This window comes from Ambystoma mexicanum, chromosome 6p, assembly GCF_040938575.1.
Source record: "Ambystoma mexicanum isolate Mex_15411 chromosome 6p, UKY_AmexF1_1, whole genome shotgun sequence".
Classification (NCBI taxonomy): domain Eukaryota; kingdom Metazoa; phylum Chordata; class Amphibia; order Caudata; family Ambystomatidae; genus Ambystoma; species Ambystoma mexicanum.
In genome coordinates, this window is record NC_090935.1 from 964,638,847 (window position 1) to 964,656,835 (window position 17,989).

The following is a 17,989-nucleotide window of genomic DNA, read 5'->3' on the forward strand; positions in this document are numbered from 1 at the left end:
GCGACCATTTACTGCTTTTATCATAAACCAACAGCTTATCTACCGCAAAGGAACAACGCGTGGATCCAAATAAACTTTTGCTGATCGACAGCAGAGACAATAGCAAATCGCTGAACATTCACTAAACATTTCATGTGAAATAAATGTACTTTACCAAATGTACAATCCTGCTGTTTACTTTTAAACCACAGTTTCATATTCCGAATTGTGGCACGCTGTGTTGTGACATAATATGTGTTGTCTTCTGGGTTCTGTGTAAAGTCACTTAGGACTGGAGAGGACTGGGCGCGTTTGATGACGCACCCTGTAACGTCACGGAGAGAGGCGGGGAATATGAATGCTTTGATAATATCAGGTTTAGGGGCGGGAGATATGATTTAGTGTCGCAAAAGCAAGTCAGCCAGGTCAATAGCGCCAGTCATAGGATTATCACATAATGTCGGCGCACACCAGCCGGATTTATCGTTTCTTTAGTGGACAAAAAGTCAGTTGACGCCCATATGAAATTGTACTATTCAGTCTATGGGAAAAAAAAAAGTTTTGGGACCCCCCCTATAACTTTTCCCCTCCTGGACGAATCCTCACCAAACTTTGCAAAAAAAGAGTGGGCCATATACTTTATTTGCAAAGTTTGGTGAGGATTCGTCCAGGGGGAGCGAAGTTATAAGCCGCCCAAAAAGTGCTCTTCCTATGGAAATACCAACTTAACCATAACTACATGGCCGCTACCGCGGCCATGTAATACATAGTCACAAGTACACCGCGAGTGTTCATAGCTCATTTTTACCTTCCTTGCGAACAAAAATGACACATACTCCGTCCTCTAAACACCCCACCATTTAGTTTATTTACAAAATGTCAGAACAGCCGTGTTCTCCACTGACAAATCGAACGCAAACAAAACGTCTAGCACATAAATAAAATACAACTTTGAACCTATCTCATACCCCCCCATCCTCCCCAAAGAGTTCTACACACCAACACACTCTACTAAATACACATTTTGAACAAACTTTCACCGCGCTGTCCGCGGACGTCCGCAAATGCAAGATGGCGGGCGCGACAGAAAATCTGGCGCGCATCACGCACCACGCCGCCCAATCAGCGAACACATTGCATGTCCGCGGACATGACGCAAGCCGCTGGGCCAATCGGGGTGCTGTCCGCGGAGCGAACAGGGAAGTCCGTCCGTGAAGCGAACACAGATATTACTAATTTCTTTGCCTTACATTTTGGTCATTTTCTAAGAAACTACTGGACGGATTTACACCAAATTTGCAAAAGCACGTTTTCGGGACCAGGCCGCTGCTCCTGCCGCAAATTTGGTGTAAATCCGTGCAGCGGTTCGGGCTGTAGCCGTGCGCAAAGTTTTTGCCCATTCAGTCTATGGGGAAAAAAAAGTTTTGGGACCCCCCTATAACTTTTTCCCTCCTGGACGAATCCTCACCAAACTTTGCAGAAAAATTCAGAGTGGGCCATATACTCTTTTTGCAAAGTTTGGTGAGGATTCGTCCAGGGGGAGCGAAGTTATAAGCCGCCCAATAAGTGCTCTTCCTATGGAAATACCAACTTAACCATAACTACATGGCCGCTACCGCGGCCATGTAATACATAGTCACAAGAACACAGAAAATTCATTATCAGTGTTTAGACCGCAATGGACTGTCCTATATTTGCAGATAAGGTGGGATTCTAATTGCCTAAATATGAGTTCTCAGTTCCCACCCCAATGCGGTGAGGGTACCTCTATCATTCCTACAAACCTCAAGTCTTTAGTGTTGTCCATTTGATGATATCTTTGCCAATGCAAGCTAAATGAGTATCAGGCATCTTGACTGGAAATTGTACTCATCTGTTCACAAATCCTACATTTTAGAGCCCGAATTGTGCTGCCTACATAATGTGAAGCATATTCACATTCCTGAGTACAGTTACGTTTGGCTCTTATGTATTGACCTTTTGGTATGTTTTTAATGACAGATTTTTTATGACCATTCGTAGCATGTAACACTGAATTTACTGATGTGGTTTTTCGAAAGGTATGTGTCATGAAGCCAATCGGAGTAATTGTGATTCAAAGGTCCTAGACTTCTATGATGGATATGCTTATTGTGTGGGTAATGGATAGGCCCCAGTTATGTGAATTGAGATATGTGACAGAATCCGTTAAATCTCTTACTGTGCCAGTCCACACCATAATAACATCATCAATATAATGCCCCCATAAGCATATGAATCGCTGTAATAAGGGGTTGATAAATGCACATAGCTGTTATAATTGATGCATGAATATGTTAGCTAAAGCTGGAGCTTAACTGGCTCCCATGGCAATACCCACCTTCTGTTTGTAGAATGACCCATTGAATAGGAACACATTGTTATCTAATGCAAATGTAAGTAGTTCTTTCATCATCTCTATATGCTCATAGAAAGAGGCTGACTTGCCCCTGAATATATAATTCACACTCCCTATTGCTAGGTCATGTTGTATGGAAGTATATAGCGACTTCTTGTCCAGTGTGACCAAAAATTGGTTGTCAACCATTTGCAATTCATTGAATATTTGTAGAAAATACACAGTGTCCCTGATGTAGGTCGAAAAGTGTTCAACGTCTGGAATCAGACATTCATTAATGTAATGTGATAAAGGTTCAGTTACCCATCCTTTTCCACTCATTATCGGCCTACCTTCTGGAATTTGATCGTGGTCTTTGTGGTTTTCTGGAAGGAAATAGATAGTTGGGAAAGTGGGTTGTGACATCACCAGAAATTGTTTTTCAACATCAGTTAGTAACCTCTTTTTGTGCCATTTAAGGATCAACGGACTTGCCAGTGATACAATATTTTTCTTAGGGTTAGATGGTAACACAGTACAACAGCCTGGTGTGTTAAGATGATTCAGCGCCATTTGTATGTAGTTCAGTTTATCTAGGATGACTACATTACCGCCTTTGTCGGCTTCCTTAATAATAAGAGAGTTGTTTCCTAATAATTGGTTGATAGCCTTGGATTCAAAGACAGTTAGATTGAAGAATTTATTTGGGAATTCTTCTCTCCGCAATTGCATGAATATCTGTGGTGACAGCTTTATGGACGGTGTCTATCACATTTTCACCAGCAAATATTGGGGTAAAACAAGATTTACTCATTAATTCTTTAATGGTCATTTTTTGTTGTTCAATGTTCAATTCCTTTAACACATCAGGCACAGTAAGTTCTGGTTCGCCTGCCCTATCTTCCAGTGAAGCCAATACAAAAGTAGATAACAGTGTTTGCATTCATATACTAGAAGGCAGACAATGAATTTCAGATGACACAAATTGTTTTACTTGGGTTGCAAAGAATTATTTCAACTTTATTTTATGAACAAATTTAAACAAATCAATTTGAATGTCTACATAGCTGTTGAATGCTGACGGTGCAAAAGACAGGTATGTATTCAGTACTGTCACTTCCTGTGGGGAGAGCTGCTACGGGGAGAAGTTATAAACTAAATTGGTGGTCTGCTCTGATTCAGCTGTTTCAATTGTGATGCTCGAGTGACTGGACAGACAGGCAGTCAGACGACCGTTTCCTCCAGCGTTGCATCCCACCTCTACAGCTCCTACATTTGTGGCCGTTGTTATAATACTTGTGACAACGGGGTCTTGGAACCTGACCTGTTTTGAAAGCAATGGATTTGCTCAAAAAAGAGGAAGCAGTGGCTAGTGGGACGGTCTCATTTCGAGTTTCACTCAAAGTTACGGAACGTGATTTACTTGTGTTCGCTGATTGGATATCAGGTTCACTCTCTATATCTAAACTAGCCTGTGATGAGGCCATCTGCTAGCCCGTGATCTAGATATGTCATCGTATTTCGATTGATAAGTATAAGCCCTGTCATCTATTTAATCACGGTCATCTCTCAAAATAATTTTGTCCACTGACCCGACTGGATGATCATCCACCAGAGAGGAGCTCAGCAGAGAAAAGAATCCCCTCTTTGAGATGAAGTTTGTCCAGAGTCGCCAGTCCCTGTGCTGACCCTCTTCCACAAAAATGTGTTATGGGCTGTGCGTCTGTGCAGAATAATGGATGGGCAGGGATTTAGTCATATAGTAACTAGCAAACTGGCCCAGTGTACGATAGATAATGAGGCGGTTTGTGTAGTAGAACAGGTGTGCATGTTCTCTGGGTGCAGTAACATTGATGGCAACTACATTTATTTAGACTGTTTCTACAATTTGAACATTTCCTTACAAACTCGCCATTTTTCTACTATTCAGCTATGGGCACAGTAACTGGTGGACAGAGCAGTGGTGAGAGCCTTCCAAACGCCATATTCTGTAGAAAATACATTAATTTAAACACATTCTCTGAGACAGTGTTTTGTATATGGTGTGTGTAATTTCGCCTGGACAATAGGTTATGGGAGACAATATTGGTGTTTTGGCAAAGATTTTGAAACTGACATGTTCGCTACCCTTGCATCCTCTATACTAACTTCATAACGCAATACATCTGTTGTTGACATGAACATATGTTGTACTCCATATGAATAATGATTGTGTACTGTGGCAATTACATCATTTCACTGGCTCCCTTGTTCTTGGTCACAGTTTCCTGTAGAGTCCTGGGTTCTCTGGGCAGGCTTGGATTTATGTTTGGCTATAGATGAAGGAGGAGGATGGGAGAGTGGGGATGGTGTTGTGAATGAGTGAGTGGTCTGTGGGGGATCAATTGAGAGATCAGAGGTGATCATGGGGAAAGGTAGGAATATAAGATTGATGGAGTTGCCTTGGATGTAGGTCCGAAAGTTATGTAGGTTGTCTAGATCACTAGACAGTTATTAGGGAGTGGAGTCATGTTGGAGCTGACAGGCCTTAATCATATTGCAGTTGTTGAGACTTCCCACAGCAGCTGGGAACATTTGGAATATGAGATCCAGATCCAAGAGGAAGTGAATGGGGAAGCTCAGTGGGCAGTAAATGAGGAGAGTAAGAGGAGTGGAATTGAGGAGTTGAGCAGAGATATGCTCAAAGAGCCAGGTAGTGAAATCAAAAGGGGGAAGGGATGCTGACAGGGTGTTCTTATTGATCCTGAGAGCAGCATCCCCACCTTTGTCTGGAGAAATGAGGGGAGTGAATGAGGCAAAGTCAGTGGCAATGGCTGTCGGGGTGTGGGATCCACATTTCAGTGATAGCCATCACCTAGAGTTAGGGATGATGGGTATCAAAATGATTATTGAGAAAGGAGTTTTTGCAGCGGGACTAGGCATTCCAGAGACCGAGGGTGAGGTCAGTATGGGAGGTAGAGGAAGTAGTGTTATCAGTGGATGAAGGGAGGCAGGTAGGGTAGATGCAGTTGGAGTGTGTGGGATGGGAGAGGGAGGGGAGGCATTAGGGAGGAGAATGGAGTGGGGGCGCATAGGGAAAACTGGGTGAGGAGGTGGAGTGGAACAAAGAGACTGGTGGGGGCAGGTAGTCCCTGGGAGAGTGAAAGAAACAATAAGGTGCGAGTGTGTGATTGGTATGAGCATGATGTACAGGGGTCAGATCAGGGTGGAAGTGGCCTTGGGGAGCACAATGCAATATAGAAAAGAACGCAATGCAATACAGTGTCTTGGGTGATCAGCAAGTGAAAGTTAAAGACTGGGCCATAGGTGACCAAACAGTGAAGTTAACTATGCAGGGCCATGGGAGACCAATTGTGCAATGTAAAGAAGCATATGTCAGAAGAGAACAAAATACCTTTTTAAAACAGCACAGAGATGTAAGTGACCAAAAATACTGTTTTTAAAATGCACAGAATAGTTTTTAAAAAGGGAGAGCCATGGGCCATAAATGCAGAGGACCAGAAGTAAGTACTGTACAGGTTTAAAACAGAGAATTCTACAGTACATCACATAATTTGTGCCGAAGCAGAATGCAAGGTTCACATGGTAGCTATGCATTGCTATGGAACTGAATTAGGGCAGGATGCAGTCAGAACAGGTAGCCATAAAACCTAACAGAGACAAACAAACAGACCATGTCCTTAGATTGAGAGACATTTAATGTGGATGCAGACCCATGAGAATGCGGGCAGGCTGGCATCTGTGTGCCCATGAAGAAGCACCACCCACCGCTGGAGTGTGCGAGGGGCATTTCTGTGGCTGCTAGAAGTTTGTAGTAACTGCCGGCAGTATCTGGCTATTTGCGGTCATCCACTCAGTAGGCCTGCGGTTATTGTATTGTATTGTAGGGAAATGTAATAAAGCGCAAACAAAGACTGGTAAGGGCATCAAGGCACTGCAGGGGAAGCAAGAGGATAAAACCAGCATGAGTACTTAAACAAAAAAGTCTTCAATTGCTTGCGAAAGGAGAGAAGTGTGGAATAGGCCTGATCTCATCTGGGAGAGCATTCCATAAGGTATGAGCAAGCACAGAAAACAAACGACCCCCAGCCCGTGATAGACAGACTTGTGGGATGGAGAGCAAGGAGAGGTTGGCCGAACGTAGAGCACAGCAGGGCAGATACGGAATCAGCTTGGATTGTAAAAATTCAGCTACCTCTTTATGAGTTGCTCGATACACAAGGCAGCACACCATAAATTTGATGCGGCTTCGTACAGGAAGCCAATGAAGCTGTCGCAGAAGGCCTGAGAATGAGCCAATCTAGGAGCCTTTAAGGCCAGACGAGCTGCTGAATTCTGTAAAATGACTAGCCGCTGAATCAGAAATTCAGGCTGGCCTAAATAGATTCCATTGCAATAGTCAATGGACCCCCTTAATGGAGGGTGTGACATTTTTAGATCTTAATTCGGGTGGAAGAAAGGGGAGAACCTTTTTTAATGTTTTAAGTTTAGCAAACCCAGTTTGACAGATGGCCGAGACTTGGGCAGACCTAGAACCTGAAGACATCATTTTTATCCCAGACTTTTTACTGTCGTAATAGGTACAGGGCAATGTCCGAGGCAGGAGGGCCAATAATCAGAAGACCAGGCGGAGCTGGCACAGGCAGAAACGACCAGTAGTACCTCAGTCTTATCGCCTTTGAGCTTTAGCCAATTTGTTGACATCAATTCGGAAACTGCCAAAAGACCATTTTTTAGCTGACATGGAGGATCAGTTGAAGAGGCGTTAAGCCGAAAGAAAATTTGGGTGTCATTGGCATATGAAAAAAAACGAATGCTGTGACTGGCGATCAATTTGGCTAAAGCAAACATGTACAAATTGAACAAGAGAGGCGAGAGAGCCGCAATCCAAAGCCACCGAAGAAGACATGAAAGGTGGAACAAAAACAGACAGGGTCCGATTTGATAAAAAGGATGAGAACCACTTTAAAGGGGTACCAGAGATTCCCGCATCACGAAGACACTGAAGAAGTCTTTGATGATTGACAGTATCAAAAGTTGCGGAGAGGTCAAGAAGAATAAGAACAGTCACCTCTCCGTGGTCCTGAAGTCATATAACTGCATTGGCCAATCAGAGGATTGTCTGTTTGTAACATGGCAGTCCGTGCGGATGAGAGGGAAGGTAGGCTTTGTGGGGCACGGAAGAAACTCCATATCAGGTTGAAGCAGGCAATGGCCTCTTCTGGGGCAGCTGGAAGTCTGCAGCAACTGAGTGCAGTCCATGGTATTGACACTAAGCACTCCTAAATTAAGAGGTGGTGTTTTTAAGCAATTAGCTATAGGATCTACAAACTTTTCTTACAATAATGAAAACAGTTACTGTGGTTCTAGGTACAGGGGAGAAAACATCAACCCTGGCATATGGGTTGTATATAGAACAAAGAAAGGAGAATGTTCCCTATAGGGGAACCCCCGTCCCCTGCACACTGTCTAAGGTTCAAGACTAAACCAAACTTTTTTAAGGTAACTAAGTTACCTATTTGTGAACGTTTACGACTTTTTGCTGTATTCTATTTTTTTTCGCCTATCAATAAGGTACTTCCATTTTCAACAGTCGTATATCAAAATATCATTCAAATGACCATTCAAGAATGAAGTCAATACAGAATTTATATTTCATATGGCCCAATTCGATTGAGTAAACTAAACTACAATTGTTATTTTCTACAAAATATTCAAATAAAAATAAATCAATCAGTTGTTTGTCTGCATTTTTGACAATTATTCATACTTTCATGTGCAAATGTCAACTTAATTACACTAATAGGTGTTTAATGTCCGTGGAAATAGTTGGATTTATCATTATACAATTAATACCAAATTTCCTTTTCAGACTTGAATTCTGGGTACAAATTTGAATAAAACGTCATACTCAAGACTAATATAAGCTACCATTGGATAATGGTTGTAACAACCTCGATTTTGAGTGTTTTGCATTGGAACAGGGCAGAGGAATTAGCTTTCAGTAAGTAGATTCTGACCTTAATTATGATCCACATGGTTCCATGGTCTGTGGGTTTTTTTTCAACAAAATCCTGTGTCTCACTATCTATCTGTATATACAAAGAGACTGCTATGCAATGTCTAAAAGATGTAAAGAACTTTGGTATGAAGTGTCCTCCTTGTAGGGAAGTGGATCCTACCCTTTATTTCAATGGTTTGAGGTCCATTGTCCAAGTGGCTTGCTGCTTAGGTTTAATGAGTTTTTTCAACAAAATCGTGTGTCTCATGATCTAGCTGTATACAAAGAGACTGCTGTGCAATGTCTAAAATGAAAAACACTTTGATATGAAACCACCCCAGAGGGGGGAGGATCGGTCTTACCCTTTAGTTCAATGGTTTCTGGTCCATTGTCCGTTTTGTCTTGTGTATTAGTATTAGGCATTTGCCAGGCACTGCTATTATATGCCCAGGTAATCACACCATTTTACAGCTGCTATCATTGATGGCCAGATAATACCACTACGGAAGAGGCTGGCAAATGCATTTGCCATGCCTAAACAAAAGCCAAAGATATTGCCAATGCTTGTTTCGACTTGGTGCCAAGGCAAGTTCCTGGGAAAAAGGAAGTGAAATCGTAAATGAAAAAAACGCTACTTGTGTAATGCCTTCCACTCGGTAGCCAGGGTACTGATCCAAAACGTCTCTAAAAACTCGGATTGTAAAATTGATTTTTCTTGAAAACAAAAGTAACACGCGTTTCATGAAAAACAATGAGTCATAAACATCATGAAGTGGAAACTTCAGAAGAAACGGTTTTGTGCCTTTTATGTGTGTGATGCACTAACTACTGCCTGCTAAGAGTTTCAAAAGCATAATTGTGGTCCATGTCCCTATATCTTTGACCACATTAAACCATATCCACCATTTAATGTAGTAGGTGGTGCACGGTAAACGGATAGGAATTGCGTTTTCCACTCTGCAGGCTTAACAAATGTCAGCAGTTAGGCCTCCACCAACAACACGCTCAGCGTCGGACACTTTGCCAAGGGCTCCAAACTACAATTACTTAATTACTTGCCAGGGAGTGTTATATGATTGGCCCTTCAGAAAAGGCAAACTTCAAAAATCTCTTTCATACAATAAAATTATAGTTTACTCTAGTTTAACCACACTGGACTAAACTCTAAAAATAATATTACACTGTATAAAACACACACTAGGTGTAAAATGATACAGCAAGCATGATTGCAGCACAAATGACTGACACACCAGAAAAATATCGAGACAATCACAGTAACACTGATTATTCTCAGTCTGTGGGCTCTTGGGTGCAAAGGGGATCACCACAAGAAGCCTGATACTACCCTCAGTTGCTGCATACTTCCAGTGGCCTCAGAAGAGGCCATCACCTGCTTCAACCTGATATGGATCTTCTACCGGGCCCACAAAAGCCTACCTTCCCCTCATCATTACGGACGGCCATGTTACAAACAGGCAATCCCCTGACTGGCCCATGCAGTCATGTAACCGCAGGCCTGCTGACTGAGAGGATCATCACAAGAAGCCTGATACTGCCCTCAGCTGCTAAAACAGAGCAGAATGTTCCCTATAGGGGAACTCCTGGCCCCTGCACACTGTCTATGGCTCAAGACTAAGCCAAACTTTTTTAAGGTCACTAAATTACCTATTTGTGAAACTTCATGACTTTTTGCTCTATCCTGTTTTTTACGCCTATCAATAAGGTACTTCAGTTTCAACGCTTGTATTTCAAAATAGCATTCAAGGGACCATTCAAGAATTAATTCAATACAGAATTTATTTTTCATATGGCCCAACGCATTTCGAGTCAACTCTTCATCAGCGGCATAGAATCCTTATTTTCTACAAAAAATCAAATAAAAATCAATCAATCAGTTGTTTGTCTGCATTTTTGACAATTATTCATACTTTCATGTGTAAAGGTCCACTTAATTACACTAATAGGTATTTAATGTCCGTGGACAATAGTTGGATTCATCATAATACAATTAATACCAAATGTACTTTTCAGGCTATTGAATTCTTGGTTCAAAGTTGAATAAAACATCATACTCAAGACTAATGTAAGCTACTATTGGATAATGGTTGTAACACCCTCGATTTTGAGTGTTTTGCATAGGAACAGGGCAAAGGAATAAGCTTTCAGTAAGTAGATTCTGACCTTAATTATGATCCACATGGCTCCATGGTCTGTGGTTTTTTAAACAAAATCCTTTGTCTCACAATCTATTTGTGTATACAAAGAGACTGCTATGTAATGTCTAAAAGATGTAAAGAACTTTGGTATGAAGTGTCCCCCTTGTAGGGAAGTGGATCTTACCCTTTATTTCAATGGTTTGAGGTCCATTGTCCAAGTGGGTTGCTGCTTAGGTTTAATGTGATTTTTCAACAAAATATTGTGTCTCACGATCTATCTGTATACAAAGAGACTGCTATGTAATGTCTAAAATGAAAAACACTTTGATATGAAGCCACCCCATAGTGGGGAGGATCGGTCTTACCCTTTATTTCAATGGTTTCTGCTCCATTGTCCAAGCGGTTTGCTGCTTAAGTTAAACGCGTATGATGGGGTGCGCACAGCGCATCTGTGAATATAAGGGTAAGTATATTTTTTTTTAAAGGGATGGTTCCTATACATCAGTAAGCACATCCTATAGATATAGGTTCTTATATTGAAGAGGGATCTTCATATAGACTATCTGGCAAAGTTTAGGAATGTACGTACTTATCTAGTGGTCAGATAGCTCCAAATTCTGTGAGGATATCCGTGCTGCTCGCTATGTCTAGATTCAAAATGGCAGTTTATTATGGTGGCGTCTACATATGACGTCATCACGCTGCAACATGCGTGTCATTGTAAACAAGCTATGTTTGCATGCGCGCATGACTGCAGAATAAAACAAAATGTGTTAAAATCATTTAATAATTACTCTTCAGCAAAAAGTGCTAAGTATGCCTTCATCATCGTGATGACTCTGTAGAAGTTATGTTATTTGTGATGACATACAAAGTTTATACAGTATGATCTAAAAACCTGCCTAAGCATCTAGGTGTGTGTATGTTTAATAAATATTTGAGGGCATCACATGGTGCGAACGTTTATATGCAGAATGCATCAGTGTTCTTAGAAATCAAGAGCTTCACATAATGTAAAGATGATGTCATCATGTTGTAACGCGCCTGAAGTCATCTGGATGGTTGCTAACAATATGCGTTAGTCATAGAATCCTACGCTCAGTGTAGATAATAGATGTAATGGTTTTTCAGTAACATTCTGTTGGCCTATTTGGATGTGTATAACACAAGTAGGTAATAATGTCTATCAGGACCACTGCTAATAAGTTTGGTAGTGAAGTCCCAGTTATGTAATCAATGACTTGGTATTCAGTGAAATAGAGAGCTAAAGTGTGGTGTAATTCCAATTATGTATTCAATGAATTGGTGCTCTCTGAATTGAAGAGCTCAATGCATTGTACAGGTGACATCATCACGTACGAACGTGCGTGACATCATCTGGACGGCTGCTGATGTTGTGTATAGATCTTAGAAGTCTAAGCTAGAATTGATACTAAATATAAGGTTTTACCACAACACCCAACTGTTGGCCTAATTGAATGTATTTGACATAAGTGAATGTTCAAGTCCCAGGGACTGGTACTACTGTAAGGGGTAGTTTGGTGTAATTCCTGTTGCTGCAGAGGAATGTGTTCTCCCCAAGGTGTTGAGGTCCCTGGTTAGATCTGTAAACACAATTTGAGATACATGTTTTATGTTTGTTGGTACATGTGGGCTCATAATCTATAGATATTTAACTATGAACAATTGTCAGGAGAGAAGTAGAATTTCAATATTCTGTCTCAATAAGTTCCCATTCTTCATGTTTACAGAACATTTTTAACAGTCTTTAACTTATTGTTATTACACAGTCGAGGGTTCCATTTGCTGATGGAGGCTGTAACTAGTATTGCTATCTAGTAACATACAGTAATCTAGATATATGTGGCCCAGTTTTCTCTCTCAATAGAATTCACATTCTTAACTTACATCGTTCAGAGATGGTCTACATCAACTGATCATAGATGATTGTTACATTATAAGAGTGACTTGGACTGCCTCTCTGGAGTTCACAATCTAATAGATCTATGGTTCCATGATTGAATCCTCATATGAAGTCGTCAATAGGGAGACGTATTTTAATTAAAGGAATGCTATTTGTTTGTTTGTTTATTTATATATCGTACCTAACCCAGTGCAATCTGGGCACATTTACAGGTTACATATAAAGCGGGGAAACGGGCAATTATTTACCTTACATTACATTACATTGTTATAAGAGGCATCATGCAGTGAAATAATTAAATTTGCAAATAAGTACAGTTATCGCCAGAAATTGCAGAATTATACGTCAAGGAAGACAAGCCAATTTGTTGCATTTTTTCTGAAGCAGTGGAAGGAAGGCTCTGATCTCAAGGTTACAGGCAAAGAGTTCCACAGTTTGGAAGCCATTACGGGGAAACTACTTCCCCCTGCTTTCTTGAGCTTGTATCTGGGAACCCTGAGGCAGTGAGAGTGTAGGGTTTTGATGGGTCGTTCAGATGTGTTTTTGGAGAATTTGTCTGCTAGATATTTCGGGGCTAAATTGGCGAGGCATTTGTGGGTGAGAGTTAATGATTTGAAATTAATTCTATCCTTCACAGCAAGCCATTTGGCACTACGTCTGACATCGGAAATATGTTGCGATTTAGGAATGTTTAACATAGTTCTTAGTGCATTCTTTTGCAGAATTTGGAGTTTATTGACATTGTATTTACTTGACCCTAGATATAGAGCGTTGCAATATTCTATTTTAGACAAGATGTATGCCCTGGCCAGGGTGGTGCAGCTGGATGTAGAGAGGAAAGGTTTACATGCGTTAATTAGCTTGCAGGTGCATGCCGTGGCAGAAGCTGCAGCATTGACTTGTGTTTTTAGATTTAAGGCTGAGTCGAGAAAAAAGCCAAGGGTTTTTACCTCCTTGAATACTAAGATGTTGTTACCATCGATGTTGAATGATTTGAAGAGGTTGCTTAGTTTATTTAATCTTAATGTGGAGCCAATGAGCAAAAGCTCTGTCTTCTCATTAGACCGAGACCATGCGTGGCCATCCAATCTTGAATAATGAGGTAGATTTTACTGAGTAAAGTTGAGTCGGTCTCGTAGTCACCAGTAATGGGAAAGAGAATCTGGGTGTCATTGGTGTAGTTGGTGTAGGTTACGCCCAGATTGTCGAGGTCATCGAATAACGGCTTGGTGAAGATGTTGTAGATCGTAGGGGCGACACACAACCCATGTGTTACTCCACAAGTGATAGGTACCGGCTCAGCTGATGCAGTTGGGGAGGAAACCCTTGTGGTACGATTATCCAAAAAGGATTGTATCCAAGCAGTGACTTCGACGGAAAAATGGGCATCTGATTTTAAGTGATTACATAAGATTTTGTGATCCACTAAATCAAATGCTGCTGAGAGATCTAGGAGGAGTAAGAGGGCAAGTTTCCCTTTGTCCCTAATGCGTCCATTTGGTTTTTCAAATCTATTAAGGCTGTTTCTGTTCTGTTCTTAGGTCTGAATCCTGACTGTCGCAAGCCAAGGAGGTTGTTGGCATCAAGGTAAGCCTGTATCTGATGATAGGCTGCCCTATCTAGTATCTTCAGCAGAAATAGAATGGTCGTTATTGGTCTGTAATTAGTTGGGATGGAGGGATTGAGGTTTGGTTTTTTTAAAGGAGGGAGGACCCAAGCGTCTTTTAAATTAGTCGGGACAGTACACATATCAAAGGACAAATGTATTAGTGTTGTGATAAATGCACTAGATCCCTAGCTGTCTCTTTGATTATTGGTGCCGGGCAGGTATCCCGCTGGCATCTGGATGGTTTGAGGGAGGCGATTATATTCCCCACATCATGAATGGTAACTGGGGTGAATTTGAAGCGATGACATGGTTTTGTCAAAGTAGTCTGCAGTTCCCGTTGGGTGGGATACTCAGAGAGATTACGTTTTTTGTTTTCAATTTTCTTTTGTAAGAGGTCAATTTTATTCGAGAGAGCTACCTGAATCATTTTACACCAGGCTTTATCTTTAGTACAAGTGTCTGTTGGGGGGAGAAGGGGATTCTAATTCTCTTAAAATAATGAAGAGTTCTCTGGTGTTAGAGTTGGCATTTTTAATTCTACCATTATAGGTATCTCTTTTAGTTTGGAGGATCTCACATTTACATCTCTTGGAGAGTGTGGCAAGTTTATCCTTATTTTCCATTGTGGGGTTGTTTTTCCATGAAGATTCTGCCTTTCTTTTTTCATTGCGAAAGTACTTAGAGGATAGCATTGAACCAAGGATTTTAATGTGTGCAAGGCTTACCTTTGCACAATTTTAAGGGTGCTATTTTGCCCATGGCTTGGTTGACCGTGTGGTTGTAATGTTCTACCAGGACTGTGGGGTCACAACTAGTAGATGTTCAGTTGGTGATGGGTTGGAGTAATGGTAATATGTTTTCCATTGTTATATTGCGTTTGTTTCTGGTAAAAGCCATGGAGGCAATTGGGCAGACTATTTTGGGTTGTGGGCTGTCTTGTAAGGTGAAGCTAATGAGGCTTAAAAAAGCTGTTTATTTTCCAAAGGTTCCGTCCTTGGGTCCTATTGTGTGGGTAGGGGCTGCATGTGACCTGCCTATTAAAAATAATTTTTCCGATGTTTATAGGAAAGGACCTAGATAGTTTTCCTCATTGATAACTAAAGGGGTCATAGCGTCCAGTTTGTGTATCCAAAATAATTCCCGTTGTGAGAGTCTTTCGCTTGGTCTCCCCCTCTAGGTATGGGATGTATCACTTCAAGTATAATGCATCTCATCTGTGCTATACTGTGGGCCTCATTACACGGATGGCGGTAAGGATTTACCGGTACCGGTAAAATACCGATACCAGTAAATCCTTACCGCCTTACTACGAGGTCCCTTTGTGGGTTGGGGGATTTAACGCCTGCTTTTTGCAGGCGTTAAAAACCAACCCGCAAAGGGACCCAGGGAGCTAATTACGGTACCGCAATTTGCGGTACCGTAATTAGCGCCTTCCCCATTCCCATTGAGCCCTATGGGGCAAAAATGGGAATGGGGAAGGGCAATGGTGGAAGGGGGAATTACCGCCCCGCCAACCTTGGAATGGGGCGGTAATTCCCCTTTCCGCCAAGGCAGTGCCGGTATTTTACCGGCATGAACCATGGCGCTAATAGCGCCATGGTTCTCTGCCATCCGTGTAATCGGGGCCCTGTGTCTTTTTTCTTTAAAATGCCTGAACACTGGTGATTTTATATTGCCAGTTCTGATATTGACTTGTGCTCCGTCCATCTTTCTTTGGCTCTTCGGGTCGTTTTACCAGCATAATACTTGCCACATGGACAGCGTAATGCATAGATGATGTTTCTATTGTCACAAGTGGCATACTGCTTTAAAGGTATATTTACCCTTATATTCACAGATACACTGTGCACACCCCATCATACACAATAAACCTACGCAGCAAACCGATTGGACAATGTACCAGAAACCATTGAACTAAAGGGTAAGACCGATCCTCCCTACTATGGGGTGGCTTCATATCAAAGTGTTTTTCATTTTAGACATTGCATAGCAGTCTCTTTGTATACAGATAGATCGTGAGACACAAGATTTTGTTGAAAAAACACATTAAACCTAAGCAGCAAGCCACTTGGACAATGCACCTCAAACCATTGACATAAACGGTAAGATCCACATCCCCACAAGGGGGACACTTCATACCAAAGTTCTTTACATCTTTTAGACATTACATAGCAGTCTCTTTGTATATACAGATAGATCGTGAGACACAGGATTTTGTTGAAAAAACCACAGACCATGGAGCCATGTGGATCATAATTAAGGTCAGAATCTACTTACTGAAAGCTTATTCCTTTGCCCTGTTCCAATGCAAAACACTAAAATTGAGGTTGTTACAACCATTATCCAATAGTAGCTTATATCATTCTATGATGTAAGATGGTGTATGATGTTTTATTCAACTTTGTACCCAGAATTCAAAAGTCTGAAAAGAAAATTTGGTATTAATTAAACACCTCTTAGTGTAATTAAGTGGACCTTTGCACATGAAAGTATGAATAATTGTCAAAAATGCAGATAAAACAACTGATTGATATATTTTTTTGAATTTTTTGTAGAAAATAACGATTCTACACCCCTGATGAAGTTTATTCGAAACGCGTTGGGCCATATGAAAAATAAATTCTGTATTGAATTAATTCTTGAATGGTAATTTTAATGCTATTTCGACATACAACTGTTGAAATTGAAGTACCTTAGTGATAGGCGTAAAAAAAAACAGAATACAGCAGAAATCATAAAGTTTCACAAATAGGTAATTTAGTTAACTTAAAAAAGTTTGGCTTAGTCTTGAGCCATAGACAGTATGCAGGGGCCGGGTGTTCCCCAATAGGGAACATTCTGCTCTGTTTTAGAAAATTAGGGTAGTATCAGGCTTCTTGTGGTGATCCTCTCAGTCAGCAGGCCTGCGGTCACATGATTGCATGAGCCAGTCAGGGGATTGCCTGTTTGTAACATGGCCGTCCATAAGGATGAGGGGAAGGTAGGCTTTGGCGGGCCGGTAGAAGCTCCATATGAGGTTGAAGCAGGCAATGCCCTCTTCTGAGGCCACTGGAAGTCTGCAGCAATATTTTTCTGGTGTGTGAGTCATTTTTGCTGCAATCATGGTTGCTGTATCATTTTACACCTAGTGTGTGTTTTATACAATGTAATATTATTTTTAGAGTTTAGTCCAGTGTGTTTATCATATGAAAGAGATTTTTGATGTTTGCCCTTTCTGGAGGGCCAATCATATAACACTCTCTGGCAAGTGATTAAGTAATTGTAGTTTGGAGCCCTTGGCAAAGTCTCTGACGCTGAGCGTGGTGTTGGGCGAGGCCTAACTGCTGACATTTGTTAAGCCCGCAGAGTGGAAAACGCAATTCCTATCCGTTTACTGTGCACCACCTACTACATTAAATGGTGGGTATGGTTTAATGTGGTCAAAGATATAGGGACATGGACCACAATTATGCTTTTGAAACTCGTAGCAGGCAGTAGTTAGTGCATCACACACATAAAAGGCATGAAACCGTTTCTTCTGAAGTTTCCACTTCAGGATGTTTGTGACTCATTCTTTTTCATGAAACGCTTGTTACTTTTGTTTTCAAGAAAAATCAACTTTACAATGGGAGTTTTTAGAGACATTTTGGATCGGTACCCTGGCTCCAAAGTGCAAGGCATTACACAAGTAGAGTTTTGTTTGATTTATGGTTTCACTTCCTTTCTCCCAGGAACTTGCCTTGGCACCAATTCGAAACAAGCATTGGCAATAGCTTTGGCATTTGTTTAGGAATGGCAAATTCATTTGCCAGCCACTTCCGCAATGGTATTAACTGGCCATCAATGACATCAGCTGCAAAATGGTGTGATTACCTGGGCATATAATAGCAGTGCCTGGAAAATGTCTAATACTTATACACAAGACACAACTGTTGGCTTTTCCAGTGCTTGTTTTTAAGAGGACGTCAGTGAAGGACATGCATAG

General features: G+C 41.2%; 1 protein-coding gene across 8 annotated transcripts in view; it reads left to right on the forward strand.

The window, feature by feature from the left end:
- The window catches only part of SNCAIP (synuclein alpha interacting protein), a 666,776-nt gene that overhangs the window by 199,282 nt on the left and 449,505 nt on the right, over window positions 1-17,989 (forward strand). For 2 of the 8 annotated variants that reach the window (XM_069625572.1, XM_069625573.1), the window contains exons 3-4: window positions 13,958-14,003; window positions 15,863-15,946. The exons of 5 other annotated variants lie outside the window; for them this stretch is intronic. The gene's annotated coding sequence lies outside the window, so the exon portion shown is untranslated. The remainder of the gene's footprint in view (window positions 1-13,957; window positions 14,004-15,862; window positions 15,947-17,989) is intronic. One more of the 8 variants, XM_069625576.1, reaches the window with a different exon arrangement.